General features: G+C 44.3%; 1 long non-coding RNA gene across 1 annotated transcript in view; it reads right to left on the bottom strand.

The window, feature by feature from the left end:
- Positions 1-13,291, bottom strand: part of LOC144119382 (uncharacterized) — a 93,351-nt gene extending 80,060 nt beyond the window's left edge. Inside the window, exons 1-2 of the long non-coding RNA XR_013312344.1 lie at positions 13,150-13,291; positions 3,465-3,746 (exon numbers count right to left, since the gene is read on the bottom strand). This is a non-coding gene — a long non-coding RNA (uncharacterized LOC144119382). The remainder of the gene's footprint in view (positions 1-3,464; positions 3,747-13,149) is intronic.
- Between the last annotated feature and the right edge of the window lie 1,986 nt (positions 13,292-15,277).

Genomic DNA, 15,277 nt, shown 5'->3' with positions numbered 1-15,277 from the left:
GCAGCACAATTCCTAGGAATAGCCGCAGCATTTATTTTGATCCGACAGATGAATGCGAGGTATGTAATATATACAACTCGTTGCAAAATAGCAAATCACGTGATATTGATGGCATACAAATTATTCCAGTTAAATATGTGCTGAACGTAATGGCCCCCCTAATGACTTATATATATAATCTGGCGTTATCAACAGGTTGCTTTCCCAAATTAATGCAGATCTCCAGAGTGATTGTACTTTTCAAGAGTGGCGATAAAAACGATATGTCCAACTATCGACCGATTTCTATTCTGCCGATTTTTTCTAAGGGCCTAGAAAGAGTAATTCATAAAAGACTCATGAACTTTTGCAATAAACTTAACCTCATTAATCCGTCACAGCATGGTTTCCGCCCAAACAGGTCTACTGAAACAGCCTTACTAATGCAAAAAGAGATAATCCTGGAGGCACTTGAAAATAGGGAGATGTGCAAAGGTGTTTTTGTGGATTTCTCGAAGGCTTTTGATCGTCTAAACCATCAAATACTACTCAACAAGCTAGAAAAATATGGAATCCGTGGCACTGCAGCTTGTCTACTAAAGTCCTACCTACAGCATCGATATCAATGTGTAACAATAGATCAGCTGTTTCAACTCTTCAACCTATAACCACTGGAGTTCCACAAGGAAGCATTTTAGGACCGCTACTGTTTATTGTATACATAAACGACATAACAAATATCAGTAACCTTCCAAAATATGTTCTGTATGCAGACGATACCAGTCTCTTATTTAGTGGCAATAATATTCCATTGCTCATTTCAAACACAAACAGTGTGTTAGAAAAGTTGAAATCGTGGAGCGCAGCAAATTCCTTGATAATAAATAGTAAAAAAACAAAAGCGGTACTTTTTCATTACCGGCAGAGTGCCGTTACATCAGATCTTAGGCTAAAAATAGACAACTCTATTATAGAGGTGGTTGACACAGTAAAAACACTAGGAATTTTCTTTAACAAGAACATGACCTGGGACCCTCACATTAGCTTCTCTTTAACCAATTTATCAAAGTGCGTCGGAATTCTCGCGAAATTTCGCTCCTATCTACCCGTATCGATTAAATTAATAATATACAACACATTATTCATGTCGTATGTTAACTACTGTTTCCTTGTCTGGGGCTCTACTACTGAAACTAACCTGCACAAGATATACATGCTGCAAAAGAAAGCAGTACGTTATATAGCAAATGTTGACTACCTCGCTCATACCGAAGAACTGTCTAAGAGATTCAAAATCATACCCGCTCATAAGCTATACGAATTTTTCTTAGCCATAAGATATAAAAAATCCATTTCTCACGGTGACAATTTCTTGACAACATTGTCATCCCTCGAAACAAACTCAACGCCATACTCGTTTCGAAAACACGAACGTTGGACCATTCCCTTTTGCCGTACAGAACATGGTCGACAGATGATGCGTCATGCAGTTCCAAGGTTACTAAACAAATTCATCTTTGAACGTTTTTCTCTTGAAACATCTAGTACACAAACTCTAAGAAATCATTTTTTGTAAGCCACTGTATTCCCTTTGTGTGAAAAGTGTGACACGAATGACTTTTGCATCTATGTTAACACCAATGTATTGCGTATTAATGAACATGTACCAAGAGTTTATATCGATTGTTCTGAAATTCCTGTATTATATTCTGTTAGGTAGCGTGTGTGGATTTTGTACTTTTTAAAAAAAAAAAATTTTGCCCTTGCTCTACGCCATGTAGGGGGGCTCGGGCTCCCTCAAGCGAAAATCGTTCGCTTTTTGCCTGAGCCTGCCCACATCATAATGATGTAAATAAAACTGACTTGACTTGACATGACTTGAAATCGTGAAATTAAGCAGTTCGTGATCACTGAAGCCATCAGAATAAGAGATAGGGCTTATATTGTCTGGGACTGACGAGAAGACGAGGTCAAGCTTATTGTTTCCTCGGGTAGGTTTTTCGACTAATTGGACCAAAGAGAAATCGAGAGTTAGTTGAACAAAATTAGTGCCATCACGTGTTCTCGAACTTAAGCTCGGCCAGTCAATTTCGGGAAAGTTGAAGTCACCAAGTAGACAAATACTTGCTTTTGGAAATTTAGCTTTTGCTTCAGTTAGGTTATCATGTAGATCTGAGACGAATGATTGCGGACTATATGGTGGTCTGTAACAAACTCCAAGAAGATGCTTGGAAGATGGCGATGTGATGCAAACCCACAAAATTTCTAATTTACTAGGAATATCAACGGGAAAAGAAGTTATATGCTTTTTAGCAGCAATCAACACCCCTCCTCCCCTTCTGTCGCTCCTATCGTTTCTGTAGATAGTAAAACTGTCCATATCAGGCAAGACTTCATCGTTCCTAATATCTTTATGGAGCCACGTTTCGGTTAGTATTAAAATGTCGCATTCACAATTGTCAAGGTATGAACAAAGTTCGATGCGCTTAGGAAGAATCCTGCGTATGTTAGTGAAAAGTAAGGAGAGCTGCGATTGCGCGGTGTTATTGCGGTAAGATGTTTGTTCTTTCCTGATGACACGTGTAGCCGAGCAACACCTTACCTATGCGGAAGATAGTTTTACGGTGTCAGTAGCGGCGTCGTACACGTAAACACTATCGTTTATTCTCAGCTTATCGACATTTAGCTTGTACGGAACTTTTTGTGGTTTGGCAAATTCGATCAACTTCTTTCTAGCCAGTCGTGTCTGAAAGGAAAAATCTTCGCGCACAGCATAGTTAGTTCCTTTCAGCTTGATGCCGTTCCCAATGATCTGTTGTTTGTCCTTAAACAATGTGAATTTTACCATCACTGGCCTGCACTTTTCCGGGTCGTATTTACCAATGCGGTGTGCCCGTTCTATTTGCGATGAATCTACTGTAATGTCCAATTCCTTCTTGCACAGGTCAATCACTTTTGTTTCAGCACTTGGCCATGTCTCAGATATGTCATCGGAAAGGCCGAAAAAAAACCAAGTTGCAGCGTCTCAGCCTGTTTTCCGCGTCATTACAACGCGATTCAATAATTCTGAGCTGGTCAGAGATGACGCCGGAAACTGCACCAGGAGAATCAGCCGAAGACGCAGCGGGATTGTTTTTTAGATCTGAAACGTCCACTTCAACACTGCGAAGTCTAGAAGACAACTGCTTCAGTTCAATGTCTACTGACGCTTGCCACTGCTTCAACTCTCTCAAATCACTTCGAATTCCATCTTGGCCGGATTCGATCCTTTGTACAGTCTCCAGCACAGTAGCCAGGATGTCATTAGAATCAGGTCCGGGGTTTGTTTCCACATCCCCGGAAAGAATTAAGAATAAACTACTTAAGCAATGTTGCACAGTTTCCTCGCATGCTTCTAGGGCAAATAACCACTCTCTGGGGCACGACACCAAAAACAAGCAGCGATTCTTGCTTCTTAGGCAAGTGCAATGATCAAGGTAACTCACCTGGAACAGTGTGAGAGGTAAGCGCTCCATTGCCAATACGGCGTCGTGCCCCAGAGGGGCGTTCACGGGCAGCAGCTTATATTCCGTGTGGCCGGCGCTGATAGTGGTATCGCTGGTGATGAACGACCGTGGTTGCCAGCCGAAGAACAGGTTTCCTTCCAGATGGATCTGTAGGCAAGGCTGTTGCGTCCAATCCGCGGGTTGATTCGCGTTCTCAACTGGGCAGGTGAAGACCACGTCCGATGTCAAACAAGGTAGCGATGAGCCAAGGAGTAGGGCAGCCTGGAACAGTGTGAGAGGTAAGCGCTCCATTGCCAATACGGCGTCGTGCCCCCTTCAGGATGATATGCGAGCAGATTTTCTTAAGCTTAAGCAGGAGTTCTCAAGGACATTCTCAAGGTTTCATGCATGCTAGCAGCGCACTAAGGACGAGGCACAATAACAAGAAGTACGACGGGACGAGGCGCCTCGTCCCGTCGTGAGAACTAAAAATACAAGCCTATTTCCCAAGCACAATTCGAACAGACTGCAAACAACTAAAGTCATGAAACAAACAAGCGTCATTCAAGATAATAATAGATATACCAGGGAACAGGAAACTTGCAATAATCACTAAGAACAAATCAGCCTGATGGAGGTACGAAACAGGTAGCATATATCACTCGAAGCATCCGACAAAATTCAAATCAAAGTTTTCCTTTTCTGGCTTTGAGAACAGCAAAGCTACTAATCACTTGATCAAAATCAGTGCTTTTTGCCAGTTTACCTTTAATCGAAAATAATTCAAGATCTTAAAGCCTGTGTGCGTCTGTGTGACAGTCTGTGTGCGTCTTCCTCTGGTCTTGCGTCTTTTTTCGCTGGTTTTTTTTCACGTGAACATGTACCAACTCGCCCAACAATTCACGCTTCTGAAAGCCTGGACTGACCCATTTTTGATCTCAAGTATTGTTTGATTAGTTTCGGCTTGGAAAAACTACCCTCACACAATGTCACAGACACACATACTGTGAAAAATAAGTGCAACGGTGTGAAGAGAGTCTACAGAATTCCACTCCGTAATGACTGTTAAGAAGTCCATTGCTGCCCAACTATTCGCTTCTTCGAAACCAATGCGTGCTGTGTTGGGTTTAATGGCGCATAGGCATCTAAGACAGTCATGCGACAATCTCAAGATGTAGAAAATTGTTTTATAGTGAATTATAAAAACGAGAAAAACCATCAGTGGTGCAGGCGGCCTAAAACTTTAGCTTGTGCTTGTTAGCAATGAGATAGGAAAACTTTTAGGCCAGTGCCGGCTGCTTTGAGGTGTCAACTCATCCTAAGAATTTTGATAAAAAGTGCGCTGTCTGACAGCTCGTCGCAGGATGCTGTCAGTTTCGGAATAAGAGCTTTGATTTCCTTCTCAGTTGAATAAAGAAAGCTTTTCGCTTCAAGAGGCTCAAACGAAGTTGCCAGTTCTACAATTGCTTTTGGTCTTATGCAGACCTAGGCATAAAATCTATCAATGCACTCCAGCACTGCTCTGTTATTTTCTTGCTTCAGTGAAAGTCCAGAATCTGTTGCTTTTTCATCTACCATCTTCTTTAACCTGGGGCGTCTCTCGACTGCAATTCCGAGGTCATTTGATTTTATCAGTGCCTGCTCAATAGCATCGTGCACTAGGTGACCACGTTCCTCTTTGAAGAAATGCTTTAGTAGCTCCAGCTTTACCACCACTTTGTCAAGAGATAGTGCTTTTGTCTGCAAATACAATTGCGCAGCACCGCCGTCATCAAGTACTGCGCACAACAGGTGCAAGTAACAGAAAAATGAAGTCACACACAGCTACTGCAATGCATTGCGTTGCACCCCTTGTAACCACATTTTGCTGTGGCTCACATAACGTTTCCATGGCTGCTACCATACTGTTCCTCCACTGGCTTTACTGCAGCATAATGGGCGCTACAGCGTGCTGCTGACAGCCTTTTCGGAGCCTCTCTGGCATGGCTGATGAAGTCCCATCGGTGAGTTGACGTCGCGAAGAAAGAAAAGAGTGCCTCAGTATATCCAAAAATTTCACGCAAGATGAATTCTGAGCAAAGGAATGGTGACCACACAGGTCAAGAGAATGGTCAATGCTACCATTGAAGATAGCTTTTTTGTTCTTCTCCTTAATAATGGCTTGCACGCCCACTCAGGTACTAGCCATATTGGCAGCGTTGTCGTAGCCTCGTGAAGAGCACATTTCGACGATTTCCAAGAAGTTTCCCTTGCTCACGCCGATTCATCTTCCTTGTGCCCGCGTAATGCCACATCCTATTTCGAAATAAAGAGTAATATCAAGCAGTCGACTCAAGATATCCCTCCACTTCTTTTGCTCAGTTTCCAAAGAATGGATGCTTTCAGTGTCAATGCTTTTCTGCTGCCTCAACGTTGTCTGTAAAGTTTTCCACTGTTTCAGACAACGCAGGTGCTTACCAGAATTTTCATGAACTTCAACTTTTGGGCTAAGCTTCCACCACGTCTGATACCCACTCACAAATTTAGAAGTCGTTTCTGTAGCGTGACTGGCGAAGAGGCGGCAGCAAAAACAGAACAACTTCTCGCTGACAGGTGACTGCACCATCCACGATCCCAACATTTTCTGGCCATGAGGCATTGCTTTGTGAAACCAATCCTTGGAAAGCTGGCGCAATCCTCCTTCGGCTTTCGTCCCTTGTTTCGACACTGATCCAAAAGCCCCCTCTTTAAGCCCTTCCCTTTTCGCGATTTCAATGGGACAACTATCCGTTAGTGGTATCTGCCAGAAAGAGACATCACGAAACATTTCGGAACTTTCTGCCTGAAAGTCACTTATACGATGCGTAGTGTCGTAGCTGGATTCACTTTCAGCTGTCTCTCCAGCTTCCTCCGTTCTTTGCAGTTGTTCCGTATCTTATTGCAAGGTACTATCACAAGAATCATCTTCAGCTGGAGAGCATCGAGTAGAGTCTTTAGATGAGCCAGGTGTTCCTCCATATCCTTCCATTTCGCCTTTCGTGCATTCCGCTGCTGAGACTTACTTGGCCTTTCTGTTTTGCGCACTCCTCGCCGCTACGGCTTGACTGAGCGCCTCTACAAACTGATAAATTCAGAATGTTTTCCTTCCTACACTCGCAGAATCATGCCTTAAAAACATAGGAAACGGCGAAATACATGCATGTTCACTGATAAGTCGTTGCCAGCTAGGGCTAGTTCTTAATATTTAAATTTATGGCTCTGAATTCTTCTGTTCATATTCTTTTTCGACTAGTCTATTGAGACAACTGGTGCCCCGCATCTCAAGTCCCACTCTCAGCTTTACCTAGTCAATTCATGGAGGTCACTCTTCCCGCTGAGGAGTCCTGCGTTCAGCTCTTGGGTTGCAGTGGGAACAGCAAGCGCAGGTGAATTTCTAAACTGCGCTCTGCTATGATGCAACCACTACTCGCGGTCTTGCACGAGGCGCTCCCAAGTCTCCGTGACGATGAGAAGGCGGTGGGTAAACAAGTGACCTATAGCTGGTGTATGTGGTCATCCCCAGGCTCGGTTTTTGTTTTAGCGTGTTCAGTTGTATTTCTCGTTTTACCAAAGTCTGTCTTGTTTAGAGAGAGAAAAAGGCAAGAACCACATTAAGCAGTATGTGAATACCCTTGGGTATATTTCCTCTCAATGCCTCTTTTTAAAGCACCCGACCACTTTGTTTATTTTTGTTGTCATCGCGCAGTGATCTGACACTTGCCATTCTTCGAGACAGCTACAGGCATTCCGCGCCTTTTCGCGCTTTCAAAGTGTGAGGAAGATGTGGGGCTGGGTCGAGGTCCAAGAAAAGCACAGACGATAAATGAACTAGAGAGACTCTAAAAACTGCCGGAGTGATCCTGCCAGCGGGCCTCGCTTTGGAAAAGGGAGTGAACTGCACATACACAAAAGAGAGGCGATGCGGCGGCGCGGCCCGCTCCCGCGCTGGGGCCTCCGATGAGTATCGGGTTAGTGCTCGCGTTTCCGGGGTACGCGCATGAACACATGCCCGGGCCGACTTTAATACAATGGCGTAGAAGCTCTGACTAAAAGCATGCATTCTACATCAGTCTCACAAGGGTGTAATTCGTTGTACGTAAAGCTCAGACTTGCCACTCTGCGTCTCAGCGGCATCATGCATCCCGCGGCTTCTCCCGTTTTCGTGCAATAATTCATTTCGCCACAATGCCCCCTCCCTTCCTTCCTTGTGCCCGCCTATACACCCCCTGAGTGCAGACCCGGTGCCGACCGCACCCTCCTCGCGACGCCACTCCGTAGGGCTATTGATCCCATACGCCCTCCACTTCGGGATCAATGGGAGGTGCAGTTGATTGATAGCTCGGCCTGGATGCTGATAGCTGTGGCCCAGCTGACAGGTCGGGCCACAGGGGGCCTGGACTGAAGGCTCTTCCCTGACGCCTCCAGCATCATCCTCTTCTCAAATTGAAGTTTATTCTCTCTCTCTCTTTAGGGTTCACGCAATAAAGAATTAACTGCGCCATAATCCAAACCCCAGTGTGATTCGAAATAGTGACGGCGCAATAGATAAGCTTCAGTTTACCGTGTCTTAGGCTACTCGGCCATTTCCGAAGCCTCTTCTTAATTGTTGTTCCATGGAATATTCGAAACAATCCTGACCCTTTCCGTGCTCTCCTTGACCGGGTCAAATTGAGCGATGTCGTCATACGGCCTCACGCCAGCACCACTCCCTTACTTAAGTCGCACAACGAAATTCCTAAAACCCCACGCGTCGAGAAAAGGCAACTAGACAGGAGGTTAAACTTACACAGCATATACCTCCCGAGCTTTAAGATGCCCTGTTCTCTGAACACTGAACGCGGCTGATCTTGTTGTTTATCCATCATCCGTCTTTTCTACACGCTGAACGGATCTATTAACACGAAAAGTTCACACGGAATTGTAACGTCTCTTATCAAAGCTTGGAATCTTATAGTGCGAGGCGTGATCTCAATGTCCTTTTTTAAGTATGTGCTGAAGCATGTCTCACATGGGCACAGCATCACGACATAGCACAAATCGTATCATTGTTCAATCAGGGTGGCTTTTCGGCCGAGTTGGATTGCCATGACGGAACATATAGCGCTAAGAAACCAGGACAAACAAAGAAAGAAACACCACGAGCGCTTTTTTAGCGCGAAAACGCACACACATGACATGCCTTTAAGGGTAATTGCATCGGAAAATTACACCTCGCAGAAGTCAGTCGCTTCCTTTCTAAGAGATAAACTAAACCTTTTGACTCTCAAAGATCCATTCCTTGTAAAAAAAACTCGGAGAAAATCTTAGAATTATTCACAGCACAGCATGACAAGGGTGTCCACACCTTGTCTGTCGACATTAAAGATCTGTACTACTCACTACCCCAGACAGGCTTAGTAAACTGCATAGAAAAAAGCATTGACGAATTCGGGGCCGTTGAATTTCAGAACGCTACTGGTGTGTCGGTACAAGGAGTTATAGATCTCTTAGTTTTGTATCTCCGGTCCACATTTATTAACTGGCAGGCAAAACCCTACCGTAAAAAGAAGGGTATATATGTATCGGGTCTTGCTTGGCACCAGTACTAAGCAATTTGTTCTTATCTCATCTTGACAGGACTCTTAATGATCGCCTTAAATGTACAAGAGTAAGAAAAGTGTTTCGATATGTTGATGATTTTCTGGTCCTCATCGACGGTACCATAGACGACCTTCGGAACGCAAGCTCCGAGATAATCTCAGTATTCAATGAATGTTTGAACCCGCTTCAGCTGACGTATGAAATGCCAGCTAACAATGAAATTCGTTCTTTGGACATCAAGTTAACATTTGCAGAAGATCGCATGCACATGATGGATCTATGCGCCTAGGACTAGCAAACCATTGCTTCCGTACACTTCATCTCATTCAAAACTAGTCAAGCGAAGCGTAATCAAAACCACCTTTAAGAAAGCGCTGGACAAGTCATGCCAGCACATGATGAGCAATAGTTTCTGCCAGCAGGTTGAACGGTTACAAGAAGCAGGCTATCTTAGTGCTCTCCTTGTAGCAGTAGCTGAAAGTTTGATCGGAAGAAAACAGTCACCAGGTCAAAGCCTACCCGAGAAATATAAACGAGTAGCGGTGCTTCCGCATATCCACAAGATTTCGCATAATCTCAAAAAAATCGGGCAGCGTGCTGAAGTCAAAGTAATGTTTTCAGCACCCGATAAACTGGCAAAACTTGGTAGGATGACCGATCCCTTTGCTGTTAAAAAAGAAACGTGCACAATAAAGCACCAAAATAAGCGTGTAGAATGTGCAGAAGGCGTCGTATATTCCCTGACCTTGTCGTGTGGAAAATATTACATTGGTCAGACCGGTAGGTGTGTTAATGAAGGACTCTGAGAACATAAGAGGGACTTGGAGAACGGCAAAGGAAACCTTGCCGAACACTGTTTGCATTGCAAGCCGGTGGGATGCCATCCAGTTTTCAAACAATGCCGAATCATAAGTAAAAATAAACAGCAACTAACGCGTGAGATTGTAGAAGCCAGACAGACACGAAAACTGAACGATAAATGTGTTAGTGCAGCATCTATCTCGCTCTCAAAGAAATAAATTGATTTCCTTGATGATGTAAATAAAAAGTAAGTGCGTGTTATGTGGTGACTCACGGCTTGATAGCCTGGTAGTATTTCTGCGATATTCAGCCTGTATAAGAACTTCACATGCAATGAATAAACTTCAGTTGAAAGTTAGCGCTCGTGTTGTCTCTTTCTTTGTTCGTCCTGGTGTCGTAGCGCTATATCTTCCGTCACGGCAAACCAACTCGCCCGAACAGCCACTCTGATATGTGTTGGAACTCACCGACCACCCACATTCGTTCTAAACTCGCTCGCACTGTAGACTTGTTGTCGCGACTACGGTTTCTTTTTCCACAAAACATTGAACTTATACTCTATAATTCAACGTTTTTGTTTTGTTTTTTCACGCTGAGAAACTGTTTTCTGATTCGGGGCACTACCACACAAACTAACATTAACATTTTTTTTTTAGGCTACAGGAAAAAGCAATACGTGTCATTAAAAATGCCAACTTTAACGCCCACACAAAACCAATATTTGATGAATTTCAGCATCTACCCGTCACCGCATTGCAAAATTCAATGCTTACTTCACGCTACCACCAAGGCATATCCAAAAATGACACATACCTCAAAGAGCCTGCTTCATAAACATTGCGATCAAATGTATCCAACACGCGTAGCACTGACCGCTGGGCAGTTCCTCGCACTCGAACAAATCACGGGCGTCAAATGTTAAAATACTGTTTGCCAGCCACTCTTAACTCGGGATGTATCTCCTCACTCTGAAAGCAGATTGCACGTCATTCGATTTTTTTTTGTTTCTTTCGTGTTCTCCCGAATTTTCGTATTATTTTGTGTTCATTCCTGATATAGTGAACACCACTGCTATTTCTGCCAAGTCTATGTTAGTAGGGCGCCGGTCTCGTCAAGCCTCCTGAAGGGTTTTTTGCCTGCACCCGCAGCGTTATTGCAATGTATACGTTGTGATTTTGAAATAAATTTGATTTGATTTGACACCAGTGCCAGTTTCGGAAGTTCATCTCAGCGATATATGCCAATATGACATGCCCAGTTACATCCAAGGCGATTACTCTCCTCCGCACTAAGATCTCCATGCACAACACACTCCAAGTGCAACGCACTGAACAGCTTGTCCATATGCTCGAAATCAAGCTCCAGGCCAATCCGCCACTCTTCGCCGTTTTTAAAGTTGTTGTTGATGATGAGGAACAGGCTTCTTGGGCAGCGCACCATGTCGTACATCTGCTCAGCCAGCAAAGAGAAAATAAAAGGGACTGCGGAATTCAGCAACCGTCAGTCACGTCACACTCAATGCTGAAGTTCCCTGCCGGAGTTTCTATTTGCGAAACGCCCGAACGAAATATCAGAATTGGTTCACTCCTTCGTCCTTGCATCCTTCAACTCCTCTGTTTTTACGAGAACGGAGGATTGCCTTACCAGAATATATATATATATATATATATATATATATATATATATATATATATATATATATATATATATATATATATATATATATATATATATATATATATATATATATATATATTGCTTCTCGTCAGCCTCGCGAAAGTGATCACCTTCACGTTGTATGCGGCACAGTGCATACACGTAAAAAAGGACACCGCACCAGTTTCGCGTCACACAGCATTATCAAGTAGTTGTGACTTGCCTGCTTCGTTCAAAATTACAGTGATATCACAATAAAGCACATATGCGCAGCGCATATCCGCTCCTCTCCACGTGTAGCAGACGATATATGGTCTGCCGGAAGCAAGACTCGACTGCACCGCAGTTCGCGCAGTGGCAACGTTTCTGGCGGAGCTGTGAAACTGGACTGTTCAATTAACGCTGGCCGGAACTCTGAACTTATTTCAAGGCTGGAGCAGTAACCCTCAACACCAAAGGCAATGCTCGCAGCAGTAAGATAACAGATTGATCCATAATCCACGTTCAGAGAAACTCTAAAAGAAATTTCTCTGCCTAACCGCTCATTTATTTGGGTTCAACATTTGCATATACATGGCAATTAGCGGCAATTTTTGCTTAATAACCCATTGGGTGAGCTGCTTGCCTTATTCGGTGAGAATTCATCATTAATGCCTTATTGTCAGCGTTGACGGTGGACCAACACGGCAAACTTCTGCAGCAATGGCTGCGTTCCAATACTCTAGACCATCTAACAAGACGTCTAGTGTGACGTCTTGGAAGCCGTCTACATGTCCATGTATCGAAACTTGTCTACTGCTCACGCCGCCTCGCGGCATAACGTAACAAAAGTTTATTAACAGCTGTACTATAGTTTTTCTCAAACTGAGCAATAACGATCATTACAAACGTGTTTTCAACAAGTTTGCACATTTTTTCTGCAATGACTTTGCGCGTAAACCGGACTCGTGGATGCGCCTATCGGTCAGTCTACTTGTAGCAGGCGGGGCCGCTCTCCGCAGACGACGCTAAAGAGATATGCGATTATTCTTTTATTATTGATGCTAAACTGTACATTCTCCTCGAACGTGCTCGTCCAGACGGTCCTGTTAACATAACAAAGAATACGAAAGACTGTAATCAATATGCGCGAAATGAAATACGGCTAATATACACTGCAACAGGAAAACACATGCGTGCCATTTAAACCTGCTGTCTGCCGTACGTGGTAGTCGGAGACGGCGAGAAACCTAAAGATAGCAGCGAGCTTTAATCCTGCAAAGACTAAAATCAATTCGCAACATGCCGGTGTGTTTGTTCTGAGACTGTAGAGATAATAAAAAAGAATGTACGCGAAAGAGTTGGTGCAACTAATACAGCAACAGAAGAACACATTTGTTAACCGTCACGCCAGCCGTCTTAACGCCCGTCAAGGAGCCCAACGACAGCGACGAGTATTAATCTCTAAAATAAAGGTGCTAATTAAGGTCACGTAAACAGACCACGTAAACAGACCTACATCGTCAGCTGCTGTAGCGAAGTTCTCAAATGCACGATTTTCTCCTGCGTGATTCACTGCTAGGAATCGCACGTCCACGAATGTTAATTAGCCACTAGTTTGCGTACCATGTAAAATAATGGAATGACTCACATTTTTCCTTTCCTATACTCCGTGTACAGTCCGACGCCCGCAAGAGCACGACTCGCTCATCCGCGTACATCAGCTCCGCCATCTTCAGACAGCAAGTTAGCGTGCATCGATGTAGACTTCGGCGAAGCAGTCATCTTAGACGGCTTCGTGAGAAATGGAACGCGTCCCAAGGTGGCGGCTGTCCGGCTAGACGTTTAAGTATAGTGTTCTAGAAGGGGGTAGTGGGGTCAGGGAGAGCCCGCGGGTGCGGCATCTCACGTCGACAGCGTGAGATGGCGCCACCGGAGCACTGGCTGTAAAGAACCCGCAACATACCCGCGATACGCGCTGCATTCGCAGCGCCGAGAAAGCTGTGTGCATCTGGTGCAACACCGAAAATCGGACGTCTGCAGCTCTAATGCATACTTTCTTAAAACCTACCTCTCAAGGCAAAGAGCCCAGAAAAGGTGGAAAGGCGGACATGCCACAAGTGAGGGCGAAGATAAAGCCGACCCGACGAAGAGACAGAACCGCCGTACGACGATCCGGTTGCATTTCTAAACGCAGAGCTCACAAACAGGGCAGAAGTAAAATTGTGGATGAGTAAATCGCTTATTTTCAATCAAAATTTTCGATGCACGTCCAGGCGCGATCACATTCACTGTTAAAGTTAGCCAAATAATTGCGGCACGCGCACTCACGCATCCTGAACAGAGATATCCCGAATCGACGAGGCTTTATTTCATCAAATTCAGCGTTTGTTTTCCAAAGTACACATTCACTGAAATCTAGAAAGATAATTCCTGCCACGGTGATGCAATTAGTAGGCGGTCATGGTGGTTCCTAAAATGCGCGAAATTTCGTAATACACCTGCAAAAAAAAAAGTAGGGGAACCCCAGTCAAAAATAACCAATGGGTTGAATTGGAAATTTTCCCATTGAAACCAATTGGTCATCCAATTGTGTTTTCGCCACCCATTGGGCCCCAACCAGTTGGAATGAATTGGTTCACCAACTGAGGTCAAATGTTGCACCAGTTGGTTTTAACTGGTTGCCCAAGCAGACCAAACGGTACACCAGTTGGTTTCAAGTGGTTGCCCAAGCAAACCAAATGGTAAACCAGTTGGTTTTAATTGGTTGCAGCTTTTCTTCAGATGTGGTATCTGGCCTTTCTCCAATCATGCAAGCATTGGCCACTGATGATTTGCCTTGCTTGGGCCAATAACATTCTGCTGCCTGGTACTTTTCCTGGATATAAACAGTCCAGTGCTCGTTCGACTTTTAATGAGGTGTGATTCCATTTGTTGCAACCGCGGGCTGGTGGCTATTTATTTTGCACGGCCATGGCCACGTGAACAAAGGAATTTGAATCGTGCCGTATGATGGAATGCTGCGGAGTTTTAATATTGTGGGCACGATTTCTTGAGAGGTTTATTTAAACGTTTCAACCTTAATATTGCTTTCCACTGGGACTGTACCAAACAATTTTGTTGGTACAACAAACGGGCAGCCACCTCCTTCTCAAGGCACTGCTTACGGCTGCTACGAGAGAGGCACTATGAACTACGGCTTATCTTCGTGTGTAATTTCTTTTTCCGCCGTTCTTGTCGCGATTGGTTCAGCCCTTTCACATAAAAGTGCAGCCTTGTCAGCACATAGAACTTCATCAACTCTGCAGTTGTGAGCTCATCTGCGTGCTGGCTGTAACCTAAGGCATAACCAAAATTTGCCTTCACAAGCAGCACAACATCTACTTTGCTCTCACTGCAGAGTTCCTCGCGACTGAAGAAAACAGTGAATATATATCTTCTAACTTCTTCACTTCCCCGAAAAGGTTCTTGCGAAGGATACAACAACCCTCCCTTGCCACATATCATTGAACTCAGAATTTCTGCCTTCCTTATTGGAGCTTTCCAATAGGCTTTGCAGTGCGTGCAGTGATAACGTGTCAAACTTTCAGGCAACATATCTTGCCATATAATGTATAAGGCGGTCGTCGCTCTTCTGCTCTAGATACTCTCTGTGCTCAGCAGGAATACTCTGAAGCATGCGCTCGGCTGAAGCTAGGTTGCCTTTCTCGATGAGCCTGACGATTGCAGCAACCCTGTGTTCTTGAGCAGGAGCATCGCACGCACCCAGGAGAGAAATT

Source organism: Amblyomma americanum, chromosome 2 (genome assembly GCF_052857255.1).
Source record: "Amblyomma americanum isolate KBUSLIRL-KWMA chromosome 2, ASM5285725v1, whole genome shotgun sequence".
Lineage (NCBI taxonomy): Eukaryota > Metazoa > Arthropoda > Arachnida > Ixodida > Ixodidae > Amblyomma > Amblyomma americanum.
The sequence above is the reverse complement of the archived record's forward strand: the minus strand, read 5'-3'. Positions and strand labels throughout refer to the sequence as shown.